At 44.8% G+C, this 26,264-nt stretch overlaps 1 long non-coding RNA gene across 1 annotated transcript; it reads left to right on the plus strand.

Annotated features, from left to right (window-relative positions):
• Positions 1-779: 779 nt before the first annotated feature.
• Positions 780-23,500, plus strand: LOC103171139. The gene is made up of 3 exons (XR_486607.3): positions 780-879; positions 1,732-1,840; positions 23,111-23,500. It is a non-coding gene; the product is annotated as an uncharacterized LOC103171139 (long non-coding RNA).
• The last annotated feature ends 2,764 nt before the right edge of the window (positions 23,501-26,264 follow it).

Raw genomic sequence — 26,264 nt, forward strand, 5'->3', positions numbered from 1 at the left:
AGTAGTGAACCGGCTAAATGCAGTAGCAAGGAGGAAAAAAAATAACTGAATTTTGTAGAAAGAATATTTCGCTTCTACAAGCAAACCTGTTCAATTTCAGTGGTGGTGTGTTGTTGTGGATTGTCTCCTTCTGTTCCAAACCTTCTTCACTGCCCTAACAGTGACAGACACCGAACTGGAGCTTGTCCTGCAGATCACATACTGTGTCTCATAGTTTCAAGGCTTCCACAGAGACTGCTTTTTATTTGCCCAGCCAACGCCTAGTGATTACCTTTGATACACTCACCATGCGGTTAAAATTATTTCTAGCTCGAAACATAATCCTGTCTCAAATGATTAAAAAGAGGTGGCGGGTGGGTGCAGGGTGGGGGCATTCACCAGGGCCTGAGACAGTAAATCATCCACTTGTAAGAGGCCTGCTCTTGAACACCCAAACTGTTCAGTAATGATCTCGTCTGGGAGAAAGCATTTCCTTCTTAATAGATGTCTTGAGTTATTTCTTGTTGCCTAGTAATGTGACATCAGGGCACACTCATGAGGCTAACACAAAGTGGACTATGTCATAGTTTATAAGGCTAAAGGACTAGTCTCCAAGCAGCATAGCCCCAGGGGGAGTTAGTGGGTTTTCTTATTAAGACATGGTTGGATTCTGTCCTAAACTGGCCAGGTCATGAATTACTCCAGTTGAGATGAAGATCTGAGAGAGACTCAGCTTCATTATCTATGGCCTGCCAATGATGGGTGTGAGACAGAAACTTTCTCTCTTTCTCTCCAGAAACAGTAAATCAACAGAATTTATTGAACACCAGGATAAGCCCTATGGGGAGATGAAAGGGAAGGAAATATTGGCTCCTGCTCTGAACCAGATTTCAACTGAAGGTATGAAAGGCAAACAACTCACAGACATACAAGTGACAGGCAAAGACCAAAACATATACATATGAGTACGGTACAGAATACTAGTAATAACTGTGGCATTTGATATGTTCTGACTGTACTAAGCACTGGGGGAGATACAAGATAATCAAGTGTGACATAGTCCCTGTCCCACATGGGGCTTATGGCCTATGTATGTCCAACATAAGGCTCACAAAAGAACAGAAACATAATAATATATTACAATTGAATTTAAGCATTTACTTAGTGCCAAGTACTGTAATTAGTGCTGGGGAAGAGAAAAACGAAAGAACACATACAAAAGTGCAAGTTACTAGACCTGTAGCCTGCAAAGTAACCCATTTGATGGGAGTCTTCCTCCAGGACAGTGGATGAACCTCAGTCATTACGGGACGGAGACCCCGCTTGAAGGAATTGATTTTTGTGCAGCGCCACGTACACTCTCTGATCCTGGCCTGTCGTTTCTCCTTGGGGACCCAGAACGCAGGAAGGGAGTAGGCAGAAGAGGGTGCAGCACAGCGAGGCGTGCACATGAAGGTTTTTTATGTTCAGACTGAAGTGACCACAGCATAATGCCCCAGCTGGTCCATGGCACATTGACCCGGAAAGCCGCCATGGACGCCCTAGTTGGTTCTCTGGCCAGATGCCTTCCCAGCAGATGGCATAGCTTTGACTAGAACCCAGGTCTCCAGATCCTCTGAGCAGTGCTCTGACCCCCGGGCTGGCAGAAGGGCTGAAGGAATTGATGAAATAGAGCGGTGTCAAAAAAATGACGAGAACTGGGTTGGTGGAGATTTTTTTTAATAGTCTGTTCTATTTGAACTGTCATCTTAGATGGATTTTATGATGTTGGCAGCCAAGCTAGGCCACCCAGTTCAGCAGTTTCTGAGGGATGAATTCAAACCCCAGACTTCAGAAAGCCTAAAACCACGTCGCAGGACAAGTGAGTTGTGAAGGCATCTTCTGCTGATGTGTTTGTTTTTCTTATCACGTAATTCTTAAGTATATCTGTAGAGTGTGTGTGCACATGTGTGTTTTTGTACAGCACTTCCCTAACTTTCCCCCTATTCCACTGTAATGTGGTAGAAATGTTTGCTGATGGATAGTCTACAATCTACAAGAGCCAATTTCTCTGCAGCACATTCATCTGTGCCTGATGAACTGAGGTTGTGTTCCCAGGAAAGGAGCCTGAGGTTTCTGAGATTCAGCCTGGGGGAGAGTTGCAGGGAATTGGACTGGGGAGTAGGAGGGGGCCAGGGCCGGCTTCATTCAATAAGTGCAAGGAACATCTGCCTCGGGGCACCAATAAGAGAGGGTGGCAGGGACCACAGTAGCAGGGCAGCCTCGCAACTCTGTGAAGCTGTTCCCTTTAGATCTTTCGAATGGGACAATTTTGAGATCTTCTCATTATAAGATTAAAATTGTCGGTAGACTGCATTTACCATTTATTAATTTTTCTCATTTAGTAGAGTAGCCTAGTGGATAGAGCACAGGCCGGGAGTCAGAAGGACCTGGGTTCTTATCCTGGCCCCGCCACTTGTCTGCTGTGTGACCTTGGGCAAGTCTTTTACTTCTCTGTCCCTCAGTTACCTCACCTGTAAAATAGGGATTAAGACTGAGCCTAGTGTGGGACAGGAACTGTGTCCAACCTTGGTATCTACTCCAGGGCTTAGTACAGTGTCTGGTGCACAGTAAGCATGTTTACATATATATATATATATACACACACACATATATATACACACGTTTATATATACACACATAGGGTGTTTTCAATAATGATTGGGTGGGAATGTCTTGGGCATGCCCCCTGCTGACTTCAGCTTGTGGAAGGCATAGGAAAACCGTCATGAGCAGGAAGGTTGTCAACCAAATTCCCATAAACTATCATCCCTCCAGGCTTCATAAACTCAGGTAACTCAGACTCTTCCTTGAACGAGGACTATACTTTTCCCAGGCCCCTAGTCCATTTCTGAGAGTAAATTAGGAGTGTAGGTTAACATCCGTAAGTCACTTGAGGGCCATTAAATGCATTCCTAGTGCAGTGTCCTAATCCTTCTCCGAATGGCATGCAAGTGTTGATGTCCCCAATTACTACCTGGGAAATACTTGGGGGCTGAGAGTAATCTGACTCACTGTGTATAGAAACAATTCAGTCAAAATCTATTTATTAAACTTCTTCATCCCAGGGTGCCAAGCCCTGTCTTTGGACTCCAAGTTGTATCGGTTACATTCTCCAGTTTATAAAGCTGTTTGAGATCCATCTGAATAAAAAGTGCTTTATAAACGGAAGCTGCTTTGAAGTTATTGTAGAAGGAGAATTTTCTCTATTATATATGCCCTGCCATTTATCCACTTTGCAATGACCCATTCTTTTCAGTGACCACGTTTTCAGAAAACACCTTCCCCTGGCAAAAAAGTGAAATGTTTTCTTTGAAGCCAGAGTGAAAGATGCTCCATGAATCATTCAACAGATTACTCAGGAGCTCAGTTACTCTGCTCTAGTCTAGATCTAGGCACCCATGACCCAAGAAATGCACGAACACACTGTTTGAGCTGTAGCCAATGAGGGCAGAAATCCCCCAAACATTCAGAAAGAATTATCTTGTCTCGTACTTTGTCAGGCAGGACAAATGAGCCAACTGAAGCAGCATGTCCTAGTGGATAGAGCATAGACCTGGGAGTCAGAAGGATCTGGGTTCCAATCCCAGATCCACCTCATACCTGCTTGCAAATTTGAACAAGTCACTTTACTTCTATGTGCCTCTGTTACCTCATCTGTAAAATGGGGATTAAGATCATAATCCCCATGTGGGACAGGGACTGTGTCCAACCCAGTTTGCTCATTTCCAAACCAGAGTTTAGGATAGTGCCTGTCACATTGTCAATACTTAACAAATGTCATTATTATCATTATTATTATTGTGCTCAACAAATGTCATTATCATTATTATTATTACTGAGACCCTGGGCAACTACAGTGAAAGGGAATCGGTCAGAGTCTGTTAACTGTGGTAGATACAAGAGCAACCCCAGAATCCACCCAGGGAGAGAGGTAACATGTCTGTTTTGAGGTGGCCACTCTGGGCATCTGTATCACTCTCATCTGCCCGTCCCCATGTCCATGGACTAGAAGAGCATTGTAGGGGTCCAGGCACAGGCCTGGGAGTAAGAAAGACCTGAGTTCTGCCACTTGTCTGCCATGTGACCTTCAGCAAGTCACTTCACTTCTCTGTGCCTCAGTTCCCTCATCTGTAAAACAGGGATTAAGACTGTGAAGCCCCATGTGGGTCATGGACTGTGTCCAACCTGTCATGGACTGTGTCCAACCTGATTAAGTGGTATCCACCCCAGCACTTAATATGCCTGGCATATTGTTAGTGTTTAACAAATAGAAGACAAAATGAACACCCCCTAAAAAATACCCCAAAACAGGGCAGTGTAGTTCCCCCATACTGCAGCTGGAGTATTGCTGATCCACAGCAGTGGTAACAACAATAACAATGAGGGTATTTGTTAAGCGCTTACTATGTGCCAAGCACCGTTCTAAGCGTTGTAGCTCCCTCAGTCAATCATTCAATTGATATTTATTGACAAGCCTCCCATTTTAAATTGAGATCCCTGCTTTAAGTGGTGGAAGAAGTAGTGGGGCGGGGAAGTGATCAGAAGAGCAAAGTAAGTGGATTTCAGAACATCCTCTCCCTTCGAAATGTGTCCCAAAGGGCTCAATCCCAGTCCTTCTTCCAACACAAAAGAGAATTGAGGAGTACAGATTCTCACTGCTCAAACCTGGAAAAAAAAATAAAATCTAAGAGCCCTGAAATCAGGTACAAAACAGTGGATCTTGGAATTATTCTTATGTAATCAGCAGATTTCCTTTCAAGCACAGAAAAATAGGGTGAGCCTCAAGATCCCTATCTGATGGCATTGTCATTGTTGTTTCTCATTAAGTCCCGATAGTATCCGAGGCACATTAGACTATTTTCTCCATTGCGTTAGAAATGGAAAGGACGTCCTCTGATGTTCTGTCATGTTCTTAGTGAGATTGCCAGCCCTTCTAAATGAAAGCAGCAAAGCAAAATTTTATTGTGGCTACCCACAGAAAAGCATCACCTTTTCTGATTCACTATAGCTTCTCACAGTGTATGGGCTCCAACCAGATTATTATCTGTAACATGGCAATTAAATTAGGTGATAATTGGGGTAGGCTTTTGTGTATGCCCATCTTGTTCACTCAGTATTGTGGGGACAGTGGGGGCCTGCTCCCTCACCCATAGTGGAATGGGAAATTCGATGGAATGACATCACCAAAAACTCCTGGGAAAGGAAGTTTGAGGGAAATCTCATGATTCTTTCATCCTCTTAGGCAAATCAGTCCTTGTAGGACTTTTTACCAATCTCCTTCACAGACCTAGACAGATTATCCAAGCAAATGATCATCTCCCACTGCCCGCCCCCAGGCAGCCCCCCGCCCCAGTACACATACACAAGAACACCAGACAGGCCAAAGGGATACAGTTAAGGTGTCATAAAGGCTTTCTTTTAAAGCAGGAAGCAAGGAGGCAAAGGGGAAGTTAGAGCAGAAGTTAGTTGACTGACTGGCTTACAGGATGCCTCTTTCAGTTTACTGGGTTATGTTCTTCTATAGTCCATTAACGCGTTATGGGCAGGGAACGTGTCCACTGGTTCTGTTGTATTGTAATCTCCTAAACACTTAGTACAGTTCTCTAAAAATGCTAAGCTCTCAGTAGATACCATTGATTGATTTTTTCAATTAATCATCGGTATGTTTGCAGAACTTTTACTGAACCTTGTGTGGAGCTAAAGGAAGGCAGGGCCCCAGCCTTTAAGGAATTTACAATATAATTTGAGGCAGAGAACACACTGTATTAAGCACTGGAATAGATACAAGATCAGGCATGAGACTCACATTGTAGGTAGGAGAGGAAAAAAAGGTATTGAATCTCCATTTTACAGTTGAGGGAACTGAGGCCCAGAGAAGTTAAGTGAGTTGCCCAAGGTCACCGAGCAGGCAAGTGGCAGAGGTAGGATCAGAACCCAGGTCCTCTGATTCCCAGGTCCATGCTCTTTCCAGTAGGCCACCCTTCTTGTCTCCAGGGCACACTTACCAGCAAATAGTCGCTCCTGGTGGACCCAGTCAAAGATTTCCAAGTGACTATTATCAGACAACGATGTAGAGCTTGACTTGGGTCTGTGTGGAAATAGGATTGGATCAAATCCATCCAATGTTATCATCAGCTATCCTTCATTCCATCTGGTTTAGACTTAGAGTCACATCACTTGGAAGCTTAGTACAGTGCTCTGCACATATTAAGTGTGCAGTTAATACCATTGATTGGTTGAGTTTGCCTGGTTTATCCCTTAATCTAGAACCGGTGAGAGCCGCCCCACCAGTTAGCTTCTTTTCATGATTCCTAGACATGATGCTTCGTTCTAAAGTTCAGTTTTGTATGTATTAGCAATTGCAGCGTCAACAGACATGTAAAACCAACCACTCTTTGAATCACTAGAATGACTGGAACTTGTTCACTTTCCCAAGAGAGAAGAAACTGGCATTCAAGGAACTGATTAACTTGTATCTATTTAATACAGTGCTTGGCACAAAGTAAGCACTTAACAAATACCATAATTCATTAGATTGCCAGTTGTCATAAAGGAGGGAGAAATGGGTTTAGTTAAGCACAGTTTAGGTAGAAGTTGGAGTGGTAGGTCAAACAATGAAGGAAATGATGCCAACTTTTTTTATTTTGGGCAAGTGGGTGATGAGGTTTAGAGGAAGGGAGGCTTTCATCAACATTCTTCTCCTCCCCTCACTCACATGTTTTAAGTAGTCCTGCGACTGCCCAGCTGGTGGTAGGGACCAAAATATTATTTTGTCCTCCAAGTGGCTTCCTGTGCCCTCCTTTGGCATCAGGCTGCTCAGAGTGGGCACAGGATGTTATAATATTAGCTCCAGGAAGAGACTGTGCAGTTAGGAGATGGACGTAAGGGTGGGAGAGGCACAGAACATGTCATGAGGCTGCATGTGAGTGAAATAGTATCCTGGCTCCCACAGCTTGTGAGCCATGAAGTCAGCACCTAAGTTTGAAAGGATCATTGGACTACCCACCCACCCAACCAAATCCTTGCCCATTTTAAAGCAGAAACCCTGTCCGAGGTCATGAGTGAAATTACTGATGGCTTCCTGGCTTACCCACAAGACTCAAATTATTTCATTAGTAATCAATGGTCTACTGGCTTGCTGACAGTCTAAAGTTATATCAGTTACTGTAGCTTACTGGTTTATCGACATTAATTGCCAGTGGCTAATTGGAGGGCAACTGTAATTACAAAATTTAAGTGGCATTTATTGAGCACTCCACTGTGGACAGACCACTGTACTAACAGCTTGGGAGAGTACAGTGCAGCGTGGCTCAGTGGAAAGAGCCTGGGCTTTGGAGTCAGAGGTCATGAGTTCGACTCCCGGCTCTGCCACTTGTCAGCTGTGTGACTGTGGGCATGTCACTTAACTTCTCTGTGCCTCAGTTACCTCATCTGTAAAATGGGGATTAACTGTGAGCCTCACGTGGGACAACCTGATTACCCTGTATCTACCCCAGCGCTTAGAACAGTGCTCTGCACATAGTAAGCGCTTAACAAATAGCAACGTTAAATACCAACGTTATATGTTCCCTATCCACGGTGAGCTTTCAGTCTTTACATCGCATATTATGGAGTCAAGGGACCCCAAAGCCCACCAGCTTCTGGGCTCTGATGTGAGATGGATGGGAAAGAAGGTCAAGGGTTCTGGATGTGTTCAGAAGACTGCTCCATTCTGTTTGTATTGGAAAACTGTCAAGACCGTGGTCCTTGAGCTCAGAGTCAAAGCTGCTGTTCAAAGAGGGATGTCCTAGGCAGCCACCATTTGGAGAGGTAATGAGCCTTTTATCTTGGCTATTAGCTATGTTACATTGCATCACCATAACACGGCACTTCATCCCCTCATTACATAATAAACCAAGCAATGTCATGTTGACCTCTCATTGCCATTACTCTGTTCTTCTCTGAATTTTTATTTAACATTTTCTTTTCTTTCTCTGTACTGTTCCATGGCTGAGTCCTGTCTGGGTGGGTTGGATTTCAAACTGGTGTGGTTTTAGGATTTCTTTCTTCAGTGTTCTTAGCTGCTTGCAGTTGTGTGGCAGGTTGTCACCACCGAATGGGTGACATGCTGAATGTCGGTCCCAGGCCAGAAGCCTTTTTCAAACAGGGATCCTAGCTTACTAGGGGAGGAAGATTGACCAGGGGAATGGGAAAAGAACAGGGGACTGAGGGATGAGGGAAGGACAAAGGTGCCATGGAAGAAGTGTGACTTCACAGTCCCTGACTTCAGAAAACCAGTCCTCCCCTCACCCCAATGTTGCCCAAGCTTAGGGCTTTATAACCTGTAGTTCACCAGTTTCTAGGTTCTGTGGTTCTAGGATTATGGGCAGAGAATATGTCTGATAATTCTGTTGTTTTGTACTCTACCAAGCACTTAGTAGAGTGCTCTGCACAGAGCGCTCAATAAATATCATTGATACCAGGTCTTGGGAAGCTACCACTTTTCCTTATTGATGTTAGTATTCTTCAAGTCAGCATGCTTCTGCTGCTTCTCTATGGTTAGAGACCCCAGGCAGGACATGTATAGGGGTGCCAGTTTTCCTCCTGGGAAGCTCTGAAAGTCTGGGTGAAACTTTAGGCGATCCTCATGCTGAAGAAGACTATTGGGTTCCACATTTCCCAAATCATTGGCATCAGAGTATTGCTCTGTGCGATGTGGCCCAGGGGTGAGTCAGTCTCTGAGATGCCAGACGAGACGAGGGCTGCTTCGATGATCACTGTAGCAGGGGACATCGAAACGAGTCAGGGGAATGCAAAGCATCTGGGGAATTTAAGAGCTAAACTGAGAAAGCCCTGACTCTGAAAGCGACAAGATTCCCAGACCTTCCCAGTGGTAGGAAATAGTCTGTAACGTCTGGTTTTGTTATGGCACCAAGGAATATACCAGAGAGGCCCTTTCCCCTTTAAATGTTAGGCGATTAACAGTCAGATTCACTTATAAGAGAAATGGAAAAAACATTACATGGACTCCTGCCAGTTACATGAATTAATGCTATCTTGGGGTCCTGGTGGCAGCATAAACCGAAGAGCGCAGGATGAAATTATATCATTAGAGCCCACAGCAGCCCAGTTATTATTTTATGTAAAATATATGGTTCCGCAAAAACCCTGTCCCACAGCAGAAAGACTAAAATAATTGCATCGGTAATGATTCGATTCCATGCTTCCTCACCGGTATTACTATGGCATCGCTGATACAAACATAGCTTGTTTGGAATCTAGAAGGCAAGCAGACAAAGTTTCCAATTCCACCCTCCTATTATGGAAAGCAATAACTATGCGACGTGGTGAGGCGAATGAAGAAACACGGTAAACCCCAACCCACCAGGCGCCACACGTGACACACAAATATTCTCTACGCATCTCTTTCCCAAAAGAGCCCCTGGCAGTGTCCTGTGGAACCTTGCAGTCCATGCATTACCAACAGCAGCGGGCCCGGGGACTGTGGCATCTTATTACAGCGGGACTCATGAGGTGGGTGGGGTCAGTGGTGCAAATAACTGAATAGTTTTCCCCTTGCTTCTTCCAAAATTCATATTTTGAATTCCATAACTCAGTCTGGGCTCCCGCTTTGTCCCGCATTTCTTTGGGCAACTCCCCCTGCCTGTTTCTCTCTGACATGACTCTGGGCTACCCAATTAGAGCCTCCTGGCCAATACCAAACACCACCCACCTGCTGCACTGGAGATTGCCCGATCCTGGTGAGAAAGGACTCCTATTGCACCAGAGTGGACAGAAAGCAGGGAAGACGCCCATAGGGCTATCTATAGAAAAATACATTTGAGTTCTGCTGACCGGCCCTGAGTTTTCTTGTTTTATTATATCACTGGGGCCCTGATTAGAATGCCCACTGGGTATTGACTTACATGGCTGTTCACTGTCCAGTGTGCAGTAGATTTATATCCAGTGCTCCTGGGCCTGGGGAAGAAGAGGAGGAGGAGGAGGAGTGGCAGACCAAGGAGGAAGAGGTAATAATAATAATAATAATAATGACGGTACTTGTTTAACATTTACTATGTACCAAGCAGTGTTCTGAGCTCTGAGGTAGATCCAAATTCATCAGGTTGGAAACAGTCCCTGTCCCAAACGGGGCTCGCACTCTTGATCCCCATTTTACAGATGAAATAACTGAGGCCCAGAGAAGTTGTAACTTGTCCTGTGGGGGGGCTCACAATGTCAGGCAGGTCCATGTTCACAGTGCTCCTGACCTCAAGGGGCTCACAGTGCCAGATTCCCCAAGGTCACAGCAGGGCTCTCAATGTCAAAAAGGCACAGAGCAGAAATAGTAATAGTATTATTAGAAGTCGTGGTGGTATTTATTGAATGTCTATAGAATGCCAGACACTATACTGTGTTTGGAGGTACATAGCCTGTCTCTAAGGAGCTTCCACTCTATAGGCGAGATAGACGTGCAAATATTGACTACACATTATACACACGTGCTTAATACATGCTGCTGGGTGATTGTGAGGTTACTGGCCCTTTTATGTTATGCTTTCAATGGAAGTGGTACTAAGATGGCGGAAGAATACTGAGTGCCTGAGGGAGGTTTGGGTTATAGCCTCAAAGCATTTCCCAGGTGCCTTTAGGAAACTGAAAGGCTGTTAGTTTTGCTTTTGAGCTGGAGCAAAAAGGCACGGTAAAGAAGGGAAACCAAGACTAGCTGGGGATCACATGGGCCATTTGTGGTTTTTCAGAGTAGAAGCCGGAGCGGTTTCTCAGTTTTGTCGGGGACCAGCTGTCGTGTCCTAAAGTAAAACAGATTACTGTCCCTCCTTGGCTTTGGAAAAGGTGATGCATCAGAGCTCGCCTAGTCGCCTCTGGTCTGCCTAAAAACCAAGCAGACCCCATCCTTCCATCCTGAGGAGTGATGCAGCACTCTCAGCACATGGGGCTTGTTCAGCCCTGCCAGAATAAATGAAACATATAAACAAATAATAAATTATCTCGGGGCCAATGGAGCATGGAGAGCAGGAACTCTAAGATATTGCCCAAGGGAGAGAAAGTTGACTGAGCTGCGATTGACTACCCCATCCGGAGTTGCCAAGGACTTTATTTCACAATCCTAGTAGGCTGGTTTACCCTAGGCCAAGATTTGGCAATGTAACTGCTTTAGAAAAATGGTTGCTTCTGTCATCTTTTTTGTACCTGTCCTTTCTCTGGAGAACGGTGGAAATATATTGGGAAGAATTTTCCTGAATCAGAGCAGATGGCTTGAATCATAACATGGGAGGAGTGAGGGGAGATATAATTAATGATATTTTATGGCATTTGTTAAGTGCTTACTATGTAACAAGTACTCTTCTAAACACTGAGATAGATGCACGTTAATCAGGTCCGACGTAGTCCCTGTCCCACATGGGGCTCACAAAACAGGAGGAAAAACAGGTATCGAATCCCCATTTTACAGTTGAGGAAACTGCGGTCCAGAGAATTTAAGTTACTTGTTGTCCAAGGTCACACAACAGGCAAGTGTCAGACCCAGCTCCTCTCACCCTCATGTGCTTTCCACTAAGCCACACTGTCCGGCGTTCTCTAATGTGACTTGGAGGTAGAGAGGAGGGGTGGAAACCTTCCTAGGGTTTGGCCCAAAATACAGAGAAGCCACAGATTGGTAGATGCTCGGCTTCCATTCAGTGCCATCCAAGATGCGTGATTGCCAGGCCGGTGTTCTGCCCCTCTCCAGTGTGGGGAGCTGAGAGATTTTGGAGGAAAATGAACTGATTTGCAAAGTGGTCTTTGATGACAAACACCAAACCAAACCCAGCTGCCAAGGCCGGGAACAGAAGCCTGGTGGCACGTTCATAATGAGAGCTGGCCCAGCTCAACGGCCGCTGGGGACATTGAGGTAAACAGCGATGTGCAAAAGTGGCTGCTGGCGGCACAGAGAGCCAACCCTGTGCTTGCTGGGGACTGGCAAGAAGGCTGCTCTAGCTTGGCTGGACTGGTTTTAAAGGAGACATAATCTACAGCGTGTCCACTGAGGCAAACCATCTCCCCAGGAATATTTGTATTCGATGTAAGATGAGAGCTGTGCAGTAGACAAATGCGCAAAAAATATTCATTATCATAATGCTGTATTCTTGTGGCTGAATGGAAGTCCCTTTTGGAACTCCTGTTTGTGAGACACAGTGAGCTTAATCTTTCTGTCACACTTAGTCATCATCATTGGCATTTTTGAGTGTTTATTTTGTGTGCAGTGGCTTGCACTTGGCAGAGCACAATACAACAGAGACCTCAAAATAGTGATATTGTGCGGATGCATCCGATAGGACGACTTGCGGTTATCAGACTGCAGAGTGCACTCCATTCTGCCATGACTCACCGTTTCTATCTGCATTTTTGATGCCACTTGTCTACTGCGTGTCCTTAGGCAAGTCACTTAACTTCTCTGTGCCTCGGTTATCTCATCTGTAAAATGGGGATTAAGACTGTAAACCCCACGTGGGACAACCTGATTACCTTGTATCTATCTCAGTGCTTAGAACAGTGCTTGGCACATAATAATTGCTTAACAAATACCATAATAATAACGATGATGATGTCATGCTGCTTCTCGTATAATCTTTGACGTATCCTTTAGCTTCTCAGTGCCTTAGTTTCTGTACCTATCAAAGTACCCATTCTCACTCCATCTTAGATCATGAATAGGGAATGTGGAATAGGGAATGAGTCTGGATGTTTATCTTGTAATGATCCCAGAACTAGCACAGTGCTTGGCACATAATAAGCAGTTTATAACTGCCATCATTGTTATTGCTGCTTCTCTGCTAAATTTTGCTGTGGGTGCCCATCCAGGTGTGGCCTAGGGTATTTTCTAATTTGTGGGATTTTGGAGACATGAGGATCAATCCAAGAGTTCCCTTTCATCCCAGCTACCTGCCTCCATCCCTTCCCCACCCACTTCCATGGCTTACGAGTGCACTGTTCTTGTGAACCTCCAAAAAGCTCTGAAAACCCAGTAATACAGAGCTGAGAAATGGACCAATATGTATGGAGAACTGGTGAAGTGTTATCTTTGATGGAACCCTGTGTTCCCTGACTCCATCGACAGCTTGCCAGAGAAGTGGACTTCTTTCATACCAATTTAAGATCTGTTTCCCTGCAGTGGGACTATGAGTTCAAGTGGGAGTTTAGTTCTTAATTTGGGTGGAATAGATTCCAAGGGATCTGGAGTGATAGTGGTAATGTTTCAAATTCCAGGAGAGGCCTGTCCACCTACACTTTAAAAAAAAAATGGTATTTTTTAAACACACTTCCTTACCATATAATAATGTTGGTATTTGTTAAGCGCTTACTATGTGCAGAGCACTGTTCTAAGCGCTGGGGTAGATACAGGGTCATCAGGTTGTCCCACGTGAGGCTCACAGTTGATCCCCATTTTACAGATGAGGTAACTGAGGCACATAGAAGTTGTGACTTGCCCACAGTCACACAGCTGACAAATGGCAGAGCCGGGATTTGAACCCATGACCTCTGACTCCCAAGCCCGGGCTCTTTCCACTGAGCCACGCTGCTTCTCCTAGCTTCCAGGCACTGTACTAAGCGCTGAGATAGATACAAGCTAATCAGGTTAGACACAGTCTATATCCCACATGGACTAACAGTCTTGGTCCCCATTTTATAGACGAGGTAACTGAGGTGCAGAGAAGTGACATGACATGCCCAATATCACACAGCAGACAGATGATGGAGCAAGGATAGAACTCAGTTCCTCCTGACTCCCAAGCCCATGCTCTATCCACTAGACCATGCTGCTTCTCTACACTATTATCAGGACTAAATTCTAAAACCAAGTTCTACTGGATGGGAAGCTTAAGTAGCCACACAAGCAACTGGTTTCCCCTGGGGATGGACTTAAAGTCTGTTGGAAATGAAACTCACTGCCCAGTTTATTATCCTGAAACTGACCACATTAGAAAATAATTGGGAAGCAACATCTGGCATTTGAAGTGCTTAAGCCAAAATGTGGGAGTTCCCACTTGGATTTCAAAAATAGGAAAAATAAAGATCTGTGCTCCACTCCACCTGGAGAGTTACAGATCTTTGTAAAGAGAAGACCTTAACAAATGTTGAATGTTCATCTGAGTGAAAAGAGAGGCTTAACTACATGAGCCCTTGGGCCCTCACAGTTTTCTTTCTCCATGAGTGCTTCTATAAAGTTGTGCAGGCCATTTCTTTATAGTAGCTGTACCTGTTTTTAATAGGAACATCACAAAACTTTATATTGTACAATGTTCATGAAATTAAAAACAGAACCAACTGAAAGCTTCTAGAATCAACAACAAAGCTACAATCTACAGTAAAATACAACACGATGTACTTTCCTCAGTAGTAAAAGAAAATAAGCAATCAATTTGGAAATACGGTGTCAGGCAGGAGGCCATTATGCACAGTAATTTTTCTAATGGTACTAGGTACTTCTTATGTGCCAGGAACTGTACTAAGCACTGGAGTAGATACAAGCTAATCAGGTTGGACACAGTTCAGGTCCCACATGGGGCTCACCATCTTATCCCCATTTTACAGATGAGGCAACTGAGACACAGAGAAGTTAAGTGACTGGCGCAAGGTCGTACAGCAGATAGGTGGCAGACCAGAGATTAGAACCCAAATCTGTGAAAATGCAGCCCTACCTTTCTCTTTTTTGTTAAATACAGCCAGTTTCCCCTGATGATTGGACTAAAGTAGAGTCTGTTTGAAATGGAAGCCAGATTTTTTTCAGCCATTTTATGATTTTTCTAAAAATTCAGAAGAGTAAGACTGCTTATATTTGTTTTTGGGTTGAACCCTTTTTAATAATAATAATAATAATAATGTTGGTATTTGTTAAGTGTAAACTATGTGCAGAGCACTGTTCTAAGCACTTGGGTAGATACAGGGTAATCAGGTTGTCCCACGCGAGGCTCACAGTCTTAATCCCCGTTTTATGGATGAGGTAACTGAGGCACAGAGAAGTGAAATGACTTGCCCACAGTCACACAGCTGACAAGTGGCAGAGCTGGAATTAGAACCCATGACCTCTGACTCCCGAGCCCGTGCTCTTTCCACTGAGTCACACTGCTTCCTCAACCAAACAATGACTATCACTCAATCAATCAGTGGTAATTATTGAGTGCTTACTATGTGCAAAACACATAGCATTCCCTGCCCAGACTTAAAGTTTATATTAAAAATCCTGTAGCACTTTGAACTAACCATGCTGGAGACTTCTCCAGAGATCATAGTATAGTAGTCTTGCAAATAAACACAATTTCCCAGCCTAATGGCTCCTGCATAATAAATAAATATATGAAATCAGCCTTATGCTATTCTCACCAGGAGCAAATGGTGGCTTTTATAAACCCTGGGTTTTAAGAAACATGGTTAGCTTTTGCAAATTATTCCAGTTTAAATCCAGCAATTCTTCACTTTTAGTCCTTCGATTTCTGACAGTATCAGTTATTTTTGCTGTTGCACTTAAATAACAAACATTGCATCATTGTATTTTTGCAAGGGAAATTATGTAAATGTATGAGGATCCTACTGCAAATCATACACCACCCTATGGCTACCAGTTCCACGTAGTGAGTTGCCATTGCTGCTCTTGGTTCTGTAAAAGTTTGGTGCCCCCAATCTCGATTGTCAAGTACAGTTTTAACTGACACGTAACCCCAGAGAGGAACATTGGTGCAGATGAAAATTAGCAAGAGGAAAAAATAATGGAGTGTCACAAAACAGTGCAGTACAAATTAATATCAGGAACGGGTTGTTATAAACTACTGGGTTGGTGTATTGGTACTTAATGGTATTTGTCCTGAAGGGTATCGCAGGATGGAAATCCGATCTCTGGCTTTATATTCTGAAGAGAAAATTTAGATTGCAAATTGCCCCAAGAGAAAATGATATTGCAGAAAACCAATGGACAATTGCAGTGAAAAGAATTTCTTTATTTTCCTCTTATGCGGGGTTTGAGCAGGCACGGGGCCCCAGCTGCTAGTGAGTGATATTCATTCTAGGCGTGTGCTGATGGGAGACACCAGCAGATTTGGAAAGAGATCTCAGACATCTTGTGGGAACTGCAGCATGTTTCAGTTATTGCAAGTGGAATTTCTACAAAGCAATGTCTGAAACTAATGCATCAATAGTGCCCTGTCTTTGTTGAGTGGATTTTGTTGATGCTCACAGAATAGATCTACTGATTCTTTGGTACTCTCCCAAGTGTTTAGGCTGGTGCTCTACAAAGCAGTAAGGACTCAATAAATATTATTGATTGGCAGATTAATTCAAAGCAAGCCCCACTTAGCTTATGAGAAATTTTAAGAAGGGCGGAAGACAAGGAAAACACATTTGGTAGGCCCTGCCATTTTAGAAAGGAGAGGATTGGTCGGTTCTTGTGGAGGTAGAGTTCCCATGTGTTTTACCTTTGGCTTACTTCTAAAAATAGCCACAAGATAGTCACTAATAACGACCGCAGCTAGCTTTCACCAACAGCATTTCTTGTTAGATCTCGGGCCCTTCAAAGTATGATCTCATTTGCCGCCGACTCAGGGAGAGGGATGTCGACCGATCCTTAAAGGGTTGCCATGCCATCTGAGGCAGAGTTCTTCCTTTTTTTGTACTTGAGTGATTGCTATGATGTTCGTAACTTTCTCATCTCTTTCTGGCCAGTTCTCTGCGTAACATCTGTTGGAAAGCTGATGTTGAATCAATTTACCCTTTAGGTAGGTCTTTTGTGTTCTCATTGGTCATCAGATAGACTGTGACACCTGAAAGACCTAAACCTACATTGACTAGGATGTTGGTGGAAGAAAAAGTCACTTCCCCAGGAGCACGGGCTACCTGGCAGCAGCCTGACTTTGTAGGCTGTCAGTACGGCAAACCCTTGAGAGAGAAACCAAGAAGCAGAGTGATCTAGTGGAAAGAGCACAGACCTACGTCCTAATTCTGGCTCTGCCAATTGCCCTGCCGATGTCTTGCTGGGTGACCTTGGGTGAGTCACTTCACTTCTCAGTGCCTCAGTTTCCTCAACTGTAAAATGGATATCGACGAGCAACATGGCCTGGTGCTTAGAGCACGGATCTGAGAGTTAGACTATCCTGGGTTCTAATCCCGGCTCCACCACTTGTCTGCTGTGTGACCTTGGGCAAGACACTTAGCTTCTGTGCCTCAATTTCCTCATCTGTAAAATGGAGATTAAGACAGAGGGACAGACCCTCTTTTGTTCTCCATTTATACTCACTCCCTTGGTGAACTCATCCGCTCCCACGGCTTCAACTATCATCTCTATGCAGATGACACACAGATCTAACAATAATTTTGGTATTTGTTAAGCGCTTACTATGTGCAGAGCACTGTTCTAAGCACTGGGGGAGATACAGGGTAATCGGGTTGCCCCACGTGAGGCTCACAGTTAATCCCCATTTTATAAATGAGGTAACTGAGGCACAGAGAAGTTAGGTGACTTGCCCAAGGTCACACAGCTGCCAAGTGGCAGAGCCGGGATTCGAACCCATGATCTCTGACTCCCAAGCCCGGGCTCTTGCCACTGAGCCACGCTGCTTCTCTGCATCTCCACCCCTGTCCTCTCCCCATCCCCTCAGGCTCGTATCTCCTCCTGCCTCCAGGACATCTCCACCTGGATATCTGCCCACCACCTAAAACTCAACATGTCCAAAACTGAGCTCCTTATCTTCCCTCCCAAGCCTTGTCCTCTTCCTGACTTCCCTATCACTGTGGATGGTACGACCATCCTTCCCGTCTCTCAAGCCCGCAACCTTGGTGTCATCCTTGACTCGGCTCTCTCGTTCACCCCACACAGCCAATCCGTCACCAAGGCCTACCAGTCTCACCTTTATAATATCACCAAGCTCCGCCCTTTCCTCTCCATCCAAATGGCTATCTTACTGGTACAGGCTCTCATAATATCCCGGCTGGATTATTGTGTCAGCCTTCTCTCTGATCTCCCTTCCTCCTGTCTCTCCCCACTCCAGTCTATTCTTCATTCCGCTGCCCAGCTCATCTTCCTGCAGAAATGCTCTGGGCATGTCACTCCCCTCCTTAAAAACCTCCAGTGGTTGCCTATCAACCTCCCCATGAAACAAAAACTTCTCACTCTAGGCTTCAAGGCTCTCCATCACCTCGCCTCCTCCTACCTCTCCTCCCTTCTCTCTTTCTACTGCCCACCCCGCACGCTCCGCTTCTCTGCCGCCCACCTCCTCACCGTCCCCCGTTCTCGCCTATCCTGCCGTCGACCCCTGGCCCACGTCCTCCTGCTGTTCTGGAACGCCCTCCCTCCTCACCTCCGCCAAACTAACCCTCTTCCCCTCTTCAAAGCCCTTCTGAGAGCTCACCTCCTCCAAGAGGCCTTCCCAGACTGAGCTTCCTTTTTTCCCTCTGCTCCCTCTCTGCCCACCCTTCACCTCCCCTCAGCTAAGTCCCCTTTCCCCCTTTTCCCTCTGCTCCTCTCCATCTCCCTTCCCCTCCCCTCCCCATTGTGCTCATTTGCTTATTTGTATATATTTTTATTACCCTATTTATTTTGTTAATGAGGTGTACATCCCCTTGATTCTATTTATTGCTATTGTTTTTGTCTGTCTCCCCCGATTAGACTGTAAGCCCGTCAATGGGCAGGGGTTGTCTCTATCTGTTGCCAAATTGTACATTCCAAGCGCTTAGTACAGTGCTCTGCACATAGCAAGCGCTGGATCAATACTATTGAATGAATGAATGACTGACTGACTGACTATATCCAACCTGATTATCTTGTGTCTACCCCGTGCTTAGAAAAGTACCTGACATATAGTAAGGGCTTAATAAATACCACAATTATTATTATTATTACTAGTAATAATAATAATAATATTAAATATCTGTTCTTCCTCTTACATAACCTGTAAGCCCCACGTGGGGCAGGGACTGTGTCTGATGGAATTAACTTGTACCTACCCCTGCTCTTAGAACAGTGTTTGACACATAGTAAGCACTTAACAAGTACCACAAAAAAAAGGAAAAAAGAGAATGAAGAACGAAGAGAGCTGAAGATTGACAGGGAGTCTCTCCTGAAACAGGGTGGGTGAAGGAGGAGGCCGGGGACTGGACTAGATGACCTTAAGAAGGTCTCTTCCAGTCCTATCATTCTTTGTAAATTAAAAAAAAATGAATGTGAGGTTTACCAAAAGAATTTTAAACGGAAAATTCACTGAGGTCAAATTACTTTTCATCTTTGGCAATCAGCCCAAAGTAATATCTCTTTGTACAGGAACAGAGGTCGATTTTTTGAGAGACAAATAAGGGTGCTTCGGTAGTTGATGGTATAAGACCCCACATTTTAAACAGATGCTTCGAACAAAGACAAATGGGTTGGAGACGGGGTGAGGGTGTGTGTGGGGGGGAGGGTGGTTGGGGAGGGGGATATCTTCAATATTTGCCAACATAAATAAGGTAGTGGAATAGCGGGCTTTAATTGAGAATCTAAAGTGTGAGGCTTTGAAAACCAAATCAGGAGGGAGTTAACCAAGGAAAGGGAATCAAAAAATTATTTGAAAACAAATAATTGCTTTCAAAGCACGTTTATCCCTTTGGGATTTTTTTTTTCATATAAAAGCTGGAAACAAATGGAGAGACTCAGCAATAATCCGCAATGAGAAAGCAATTTTGCCTGGGCCGAGGCTCAGTATATCAGAAGATGCTCCCCATTCCTTGGCTTGTCTGACCTTTAGCTAGATGTTATTGGGAAATTTTATTGGTCAAGACTTCACCGACTGTGAAATAGCCATGAGATCCTGAGCAGTGGAAAACCAAGAATTCTGGCAGTTCAGATGGGAGACCATTTCACTTCTGGAAATCCTTACAACTTTGTCAATTGCAAAAAAGTAGAACAGACAACCAATGCAACGAATAGCAAATACGCTCAGGTCAAGTCAAAGAAGCTGTGGTCCTGAAGTGACTCTTATACTGAGACTGATGCTGTGCCCCTTGTTTTAGTGGATTGCCATAGCTCAGGGATGGATACGTGCCTCCTCAGAATGCAGTGGGGAGAGAGAAGGTGGTGCCCCCCCACTACCCAGCATCAGCCAGGCACCGCAAAAGGATGCCACTCTGGACACCCCCACACTAACTCGTTTATTGGGGGCACGGCTGATTTGGTAGATGCAAACACATCCTCCCCATAATGCTGCTGTTGCTGCATCACTGTTGCATCACTGCTGCTGCGTCACTGCTGCTACTGCTCCCAATTGAAGTCCTTCCTTTGCATGTGGAAGGTAGGAGATGGGTTGCAGGCCCCGGACCACTCAGCCAATGCTTGGGGAGGACTTATGAAGTAAAGATGCTATTTATTCCGTGCTTGCTGTGGGCCAAGAGATCAAAAGAGTTAGGTCAGATACAGTCCCCTGTGCCACATGGGGCTCCCAATCTGAGCATTAGGGAGAACGGTTGGCTTATCTCCATTTTACAGATGGAAGAAAACGAGGCATGCAGAGATTAAGTAACTTGTCCATAGGCATCCAGCGGGCCGGTGACAGAGATGGAACTAGAACGCAGGTACCCCAACTCTCGGCCCTGTACTCTGTCCTCTAAAACAAACTTCGTCCCGATGCTCTGCTGCAGTTGGTCCGAGGATGTGGAAGGAGGAGCAGAGTGCGGGCTCTTCTCTCCTTCATAGTCCTCAGTGGGGAGGAAGAGGAGCTTTCATTGGGAGAATTCCGGGACTTATATTGATTTGTTTTATGCTTTCTGGAAAGTGCTGCCTTATTGATCTTAGAGAGAGCTGAATCTGGCTCAGCTATCTACACCCATTCCAAGTCAATCCATGAATCCTGTGAATCCACATTGAGCCTAAATTGGGTGGGAGAGGTCGAAGTCTGGGAGAATAGCATAGAAGAGAGTAAAGCAGGCGGGAGCATTTTCTGAGAGTGCCGAGTGGCTGGTCAGTTGTGAAGAAGAGAGCAATTGTCCAGCTGCTCACATTTCACGCTGGGTTCGCAGAGACGAGAGTTGCAGTTGGCGGAGGGTGGCATGGGTTCTCGGTTCTCGGAACAGGAAGCGCTCCACCCAGAAATCCGGCTTGCACTCTGCACCCACCTGCAGCCGTGGCTGCTGTGGCCCCAGCTGGGGCAGACCGCACCCCGAAAGCACTGAAGCTGCCTCTATACTGACACCCCTCTCAGCCACGTTGCCAATGCGATCTATCCATTTCATTGAGCAACATGTCTTGCCCTGGTTTGGATCCACTTCAAGAAGAAGTGGTTGAAGCCAATGATTAGAAAAGCAGCATGGCCTAGTGAAGAGAGCATGGCCCGGAAGTGAAAAGGACCTGGGTTCTAACCTCTGCCCTGCCAGTTGCTTTCTGTGTAACCTTGGGCAAGTAACTTCTCAACTGTACCTCAGTTTCCTCAACTGTAAAATGGGGAGACCTGATCTCCTTCCTATTTAGACTGTGAGCCCAAGAAGGGACACAGACTGTGTCTGACCTAATTAACTTGTACCAACCCCAGTGGTTAGTGTTTGACATATAGTAAGTGTTTAACAAAACAATTAAAAAATAAAAGCCAGGCTGGTTACATTTTTAACCAGATTAACATTTGAATACTGCTAACTAACTTAGTGCTTTGCGCATTATAACATAATCAAAAAATGTTGTTGATTAGGTCACTTGCATGACCTGACCGGGACAGAACTCCTGAATCATCCATTGCCATGACCTCTCTGGGTAGAAGTTATTATTTGCTGTCTCTTAAATATTAAAGATTCATGTAAAAGATAAATTTACCAAAGGGCCACCCTCAACATAATAATAATTATGGCACTTATTAAACACTTACTGTGGGCCACATACTGTACTAAGTGCTGGGGTGGATTCAAGCAAATCAGGTTGGACACGGTCCCTGTTCCACATGGGGCTCATAGTCTCAATCCCTATTTTACAGATGAGGTAACTGGAACACAGAGAAATGAAGTGACTTACCCAAGGTCACACAGTGGCAGAGCTGGGATTAGAACCCATGACCTTCTGACTCCCAGACCCGTGCAACATCCATAAGGCCATGCCACCTACCTATCATCCTTGTATCAGGCCACTCATTTGGATACCAACTTCCCTGATCTGCACGTGCAGTGCTATTCTGTCAGCCAACAGTATTTATTCATTCATTCAGTTGTATTTATTGAGCGCTTACTGTGTTCAGAGCACTGTACTAAGCGCTTGGAAAGTACAATTCAGCAACAAGTAGAGATAATCCCTGCTCACAGTCTAGAAGGGGGGAGACAGGCATCAAAACAAGTAAACGGGCATCAGTAGCGTCAATACTGAATGACTACCATGGGCAGAGCCCAATTTTGTGTGGTGGGCAGGGAATGTGACTATTAACTCTGTTGTATTGTACTCTCCCAAGCACTTAGTACAGTGCTCTGCACACAGTGAACACTCAATAAGCACTACTGATGAAAAGATAAGCGGGTTCAGGCTCAGTGGATGGGATGCGTTTGGTATTCTGCTAGAGAGAGAAAATTCGGCCCCCTGAAATGTGTCCCTAGCGTGGGTGAGAGAAGGGAAACTGGATTTCAGTACGTGACACCTTTTGGAAAATGAAGGCAGACAAATACCGTGGACCTGAGAGGAAACAAGGCAGAGAGAGTTGGTCCACGGCCCCAGGTACAGCGCAGAGAGGGAAGGTAGGGGCTCGAGGCATAGACATCACTCTATGGATGCCCAGAGTGTACTCCCAAGTGTTTAGTACAGTGCTCTACACAGAGTAAGTTCTCAGTAAATATCGATGATGATGAGCATGGCCCTGGCAGTGTGCTGTTGGAGAGGACTTCCTGACTCTCTCCTCATGGTCAGAGCATGAGCTTGGTGGCTGGGTGGCTTTGAGGACTTTGGGGTGAAAGGCTTTAACCCATGAGTAACAAAGATGGTCACAAGTTGGTGAAATTTGTCCCAACTGTAAAAGAATTCATCCACTTCATTGGCATCCTGTAACTGAGCACAAATATCCCAAAGAACGTGAAAGTGAACATAAAAGTCAGTGATTTTTCCCATCTAATGGGCAGTATCCGTTTGTTCTTTCAGGTTTTCTGTTGCAGGAAGTATTTGTAGGTGGACTCTAGTCTTCTTTATCAACTATATGCCTTCAATTTCCTCCCAGTCTTGCAAAGCAACCTGCTTCGTTTCAGCAAGTGTGACGTAGGAGTGCATGTGGAAGGACCAGAAATGATATCCAAGCAACATATATCAGTGATGCCGTCCCAGCTCCACTTGTCTAGATAGGTAATAGGATCATAAGCTGCTATTGACTCAGAGCCATCAAAAAACAAATAAAAGTGAACTGCGCTAAGGGAAGTAATCCAGATAAAAAGACCATTTTACAGACCCCTGAAGAGCTCTAGGGTCTCTTTTACCTAAACCCTTTCATTGATTATCATGTCTTAAGAGAAGGAAACAAGATTTTCTGCAGAGGTTTTTCTGTGTCTGTTGTATCTTCAATTCTCTCTCTTTCCTCCACATCCAAGATTTTGGTCCTTGAGTCTACTGATGCTGCAACTCTGAAAAGCAAGCGAGCATGTTGGGGTGATGAAGGGCAGTAAGCAGAGTGTAGTTGTACCAGACTCTCCCCTAAACTCCTTGTGGGCAGGGAACATTTCTACCAACTCTGTTGTATTGTACTCTCCAAAGTGCTTAATACAGTACTCTGCACATAGTAAGTACTCAATAGATAGCATTGATTGATTTATGGATCAATGACTAGTCCACCCACGGGGTTGCCTCTGAGGGCATAAAAAAAAGCCAGAAAAGAGAGTGTTATGGAGGGCCTCCTGAACCCCAAAGCCATGCTGGATAACCAAACCTGGTTGGTTAGGCTTCACCCTGTGGGAGAAACTCCCTCCATCCAGACTTAGCCCACCAAAGCTTAATCAATGGTATTTACTGAGCACTTACTGTGTGCAGGGCATTGTATTAAGCACTTGAGGGAGAACAACATGACAGAATTAATAGACAGGTTCCTGCTGGCAAGGAGCTTACAGTGTCGAGGAGGACAATTACACCACGATCCCCTAGTTCCACTAATGCCTCAGCTCTGGAACAGTCACCAAATCCCAGTTATAAGACAGAATTTAAATCTCTACTCTTCCTAATCTGTAAAAGGGGAAAAAGATACCTGTTTTCTCTCTTAGGCTGTCCCATGTGGGACAGGGACTTTGTCCTATCTGTATCTACTAGAGGGCTTAGCCCATTGCTTGGCACCTGGTAAACACTGAACAAAAACCACAATTAGAATTATTATTATTATTCATGGCCGTCACTATTTGCCACAGCTGCTGTTCTAGCCCCGTGCCAGTCTCACACTATCTCCATTTGGCTTCACTCCGCCACTGAATCAGCTGGTTCATTCATTCATTTCACTTAATTGTATTTATTGAGCGCTTACTGTGTGCAGAGCAACTTTACTAAGCACTTGGGAGAGTATAGTACAACAGAGCTGGGAGAGATATTCCCTGTCCACAACATGGTTGCAGTCTATAAGAGCAGCATGACCTAATGGGTAGAGCACAGGCCTGGGAGTCAGAGGACCTGGGCTCTAAACCCAGCTCCGCCACTTGTCTGCTCTATGACACTGGATGAGTCGCTTAACTTCTCAGTGCCTCAGTTTCCTCATCTGTAAAATAATAATGTCATTTGTTAAGCACTTACTATGTGCTTAACTGTTCTAAGCACTGGATGGGGATTAAGACTGTGAGCCCTATGTGGGACAGACACCGTGTCCAACCTGATTATCTTGTATCTACCCCAGTGTTTAGAACAGTGTCCGGCACATAGTAAGCACTTTACAAATACCACTATTATTATTTTTACAGCTCTAGTTGCCAGTCTTTGACTTTCCTCCTCCTTCACCTGGTTCTCAGCACTCACCCCTGCATGCTGGGGTCAGACCCAGTGCCTGCCAAGTTGTTGAACAGCTTAACCATAGGCCTGTTGCCATAAAGACAATGTAGGAACCATCTATGCCCTTAGTGCAGTCCTCTGCACATAGTACGCGCTCAATAAATACCATTGATTGATCAATCTAGGATGACAAGGACTGTTGAGAGTGGTGAAATAGCTGAGCAGTCTCCCCTTCTAGGCGGTAAGCTCACTGTGGGAAGGGAACATTCATTCATTCAATAGTATTTATTGAGCGCTTACTATGTGCAGAGCACTGTACTAGACGCTTGGAATGTACAAATCGGTAACAGATAGAGACAGTCCCTGCCCTTTGACGGGCTTACAGTCTAATCGGGGGAGACGGACAGACAAGTCTGCCAACGCTTGGATTGTACTCTTCCAAGTGCTTAGTACAGTTCTCTGCACGCAACACGTGCTCAGTAAATATGATTGAAAGGGAATTTCTGGGAAGGGAATTTTCTGAGAAATGATAAATTGGCTAGATTAGTTTTGCCTTTTTTGTGTGTGATATTGCCACCTTTTTACTCTTTGTACTCTCCTGAGCATTTAGCACAGTGCTCTGCACACAATAAGAGCTCAATAAATAGCAGTGATTGATTCTTTTTCCTGCCTCCCCTCCACTTTTTGTTCCATTCATCCCTCTTTTCCTCTACCACTATTCTCTCCCTCTCTGCTTCACTCCCTTCTTTCCCATTTTATCTCCATATTTCTTCTTGTGCCCTTTCTGTTTCTCTCTACATGTAAATGATTCTTAAGAGAAGCTGTTATCCATTTATGTGACTGCTATATAAAACTGACACAATTCAACCCAATGATTTTCTTTTTCTTTCTCTTTTGTGAAATGCTATTTGGGTTTACTTGCAGGGGCTGTTTCTACCACATATCCAGTGTTCATGTTGTTTCATTTCTGTTAAACTATTGATTATGTCTCTTGGCAGCTTTGATGCAGGGATATGTTGTAGTTTCTAAAGGAGTGAGACTGTCGGTGGGAGGATTTACAGCTGCTTCAAGTATTCTTCGCTTTACCAATTGTTCTGAGAGAGAACACAGTAGCTTTACACATGCATGATCTTGCTGTGCTAAAGTGTCTCCCTCCTCTCACCTCCCTCTCTCATCTTCTCTGGCTTGCTCTCTTTCTTCTTGTACTCACCCTCTTCCTCTCTGACTTCATTTCCCTCTCTTTGGCTCCCTGGCTCTGACTGTTTGTATCTCTCTCCCTCTGTCAGATTCATTCAATTTTTTTTATGGTATGTGTTAAGCTCTTATTTTGTGCCAGGGACTG

Source organism: Ornithorhynchus anatinus, chromosome 12, assembly GCF_004115215.2.
Source record: "Ornithorhynchus anatinus isolate Pmale09 chromosome 12, mOrnAna1.pri.v4, whole genome shotgun sequence".
In the NCBI taxonomy this organism is placed as follows: domain Eukaryota; kingdom Metazoa; phylum Chordata; class Mammalia; order Monotremata; family Ornithorhynchidae; genus Ornithorhynchus; species Ornithorhynchus anatinus.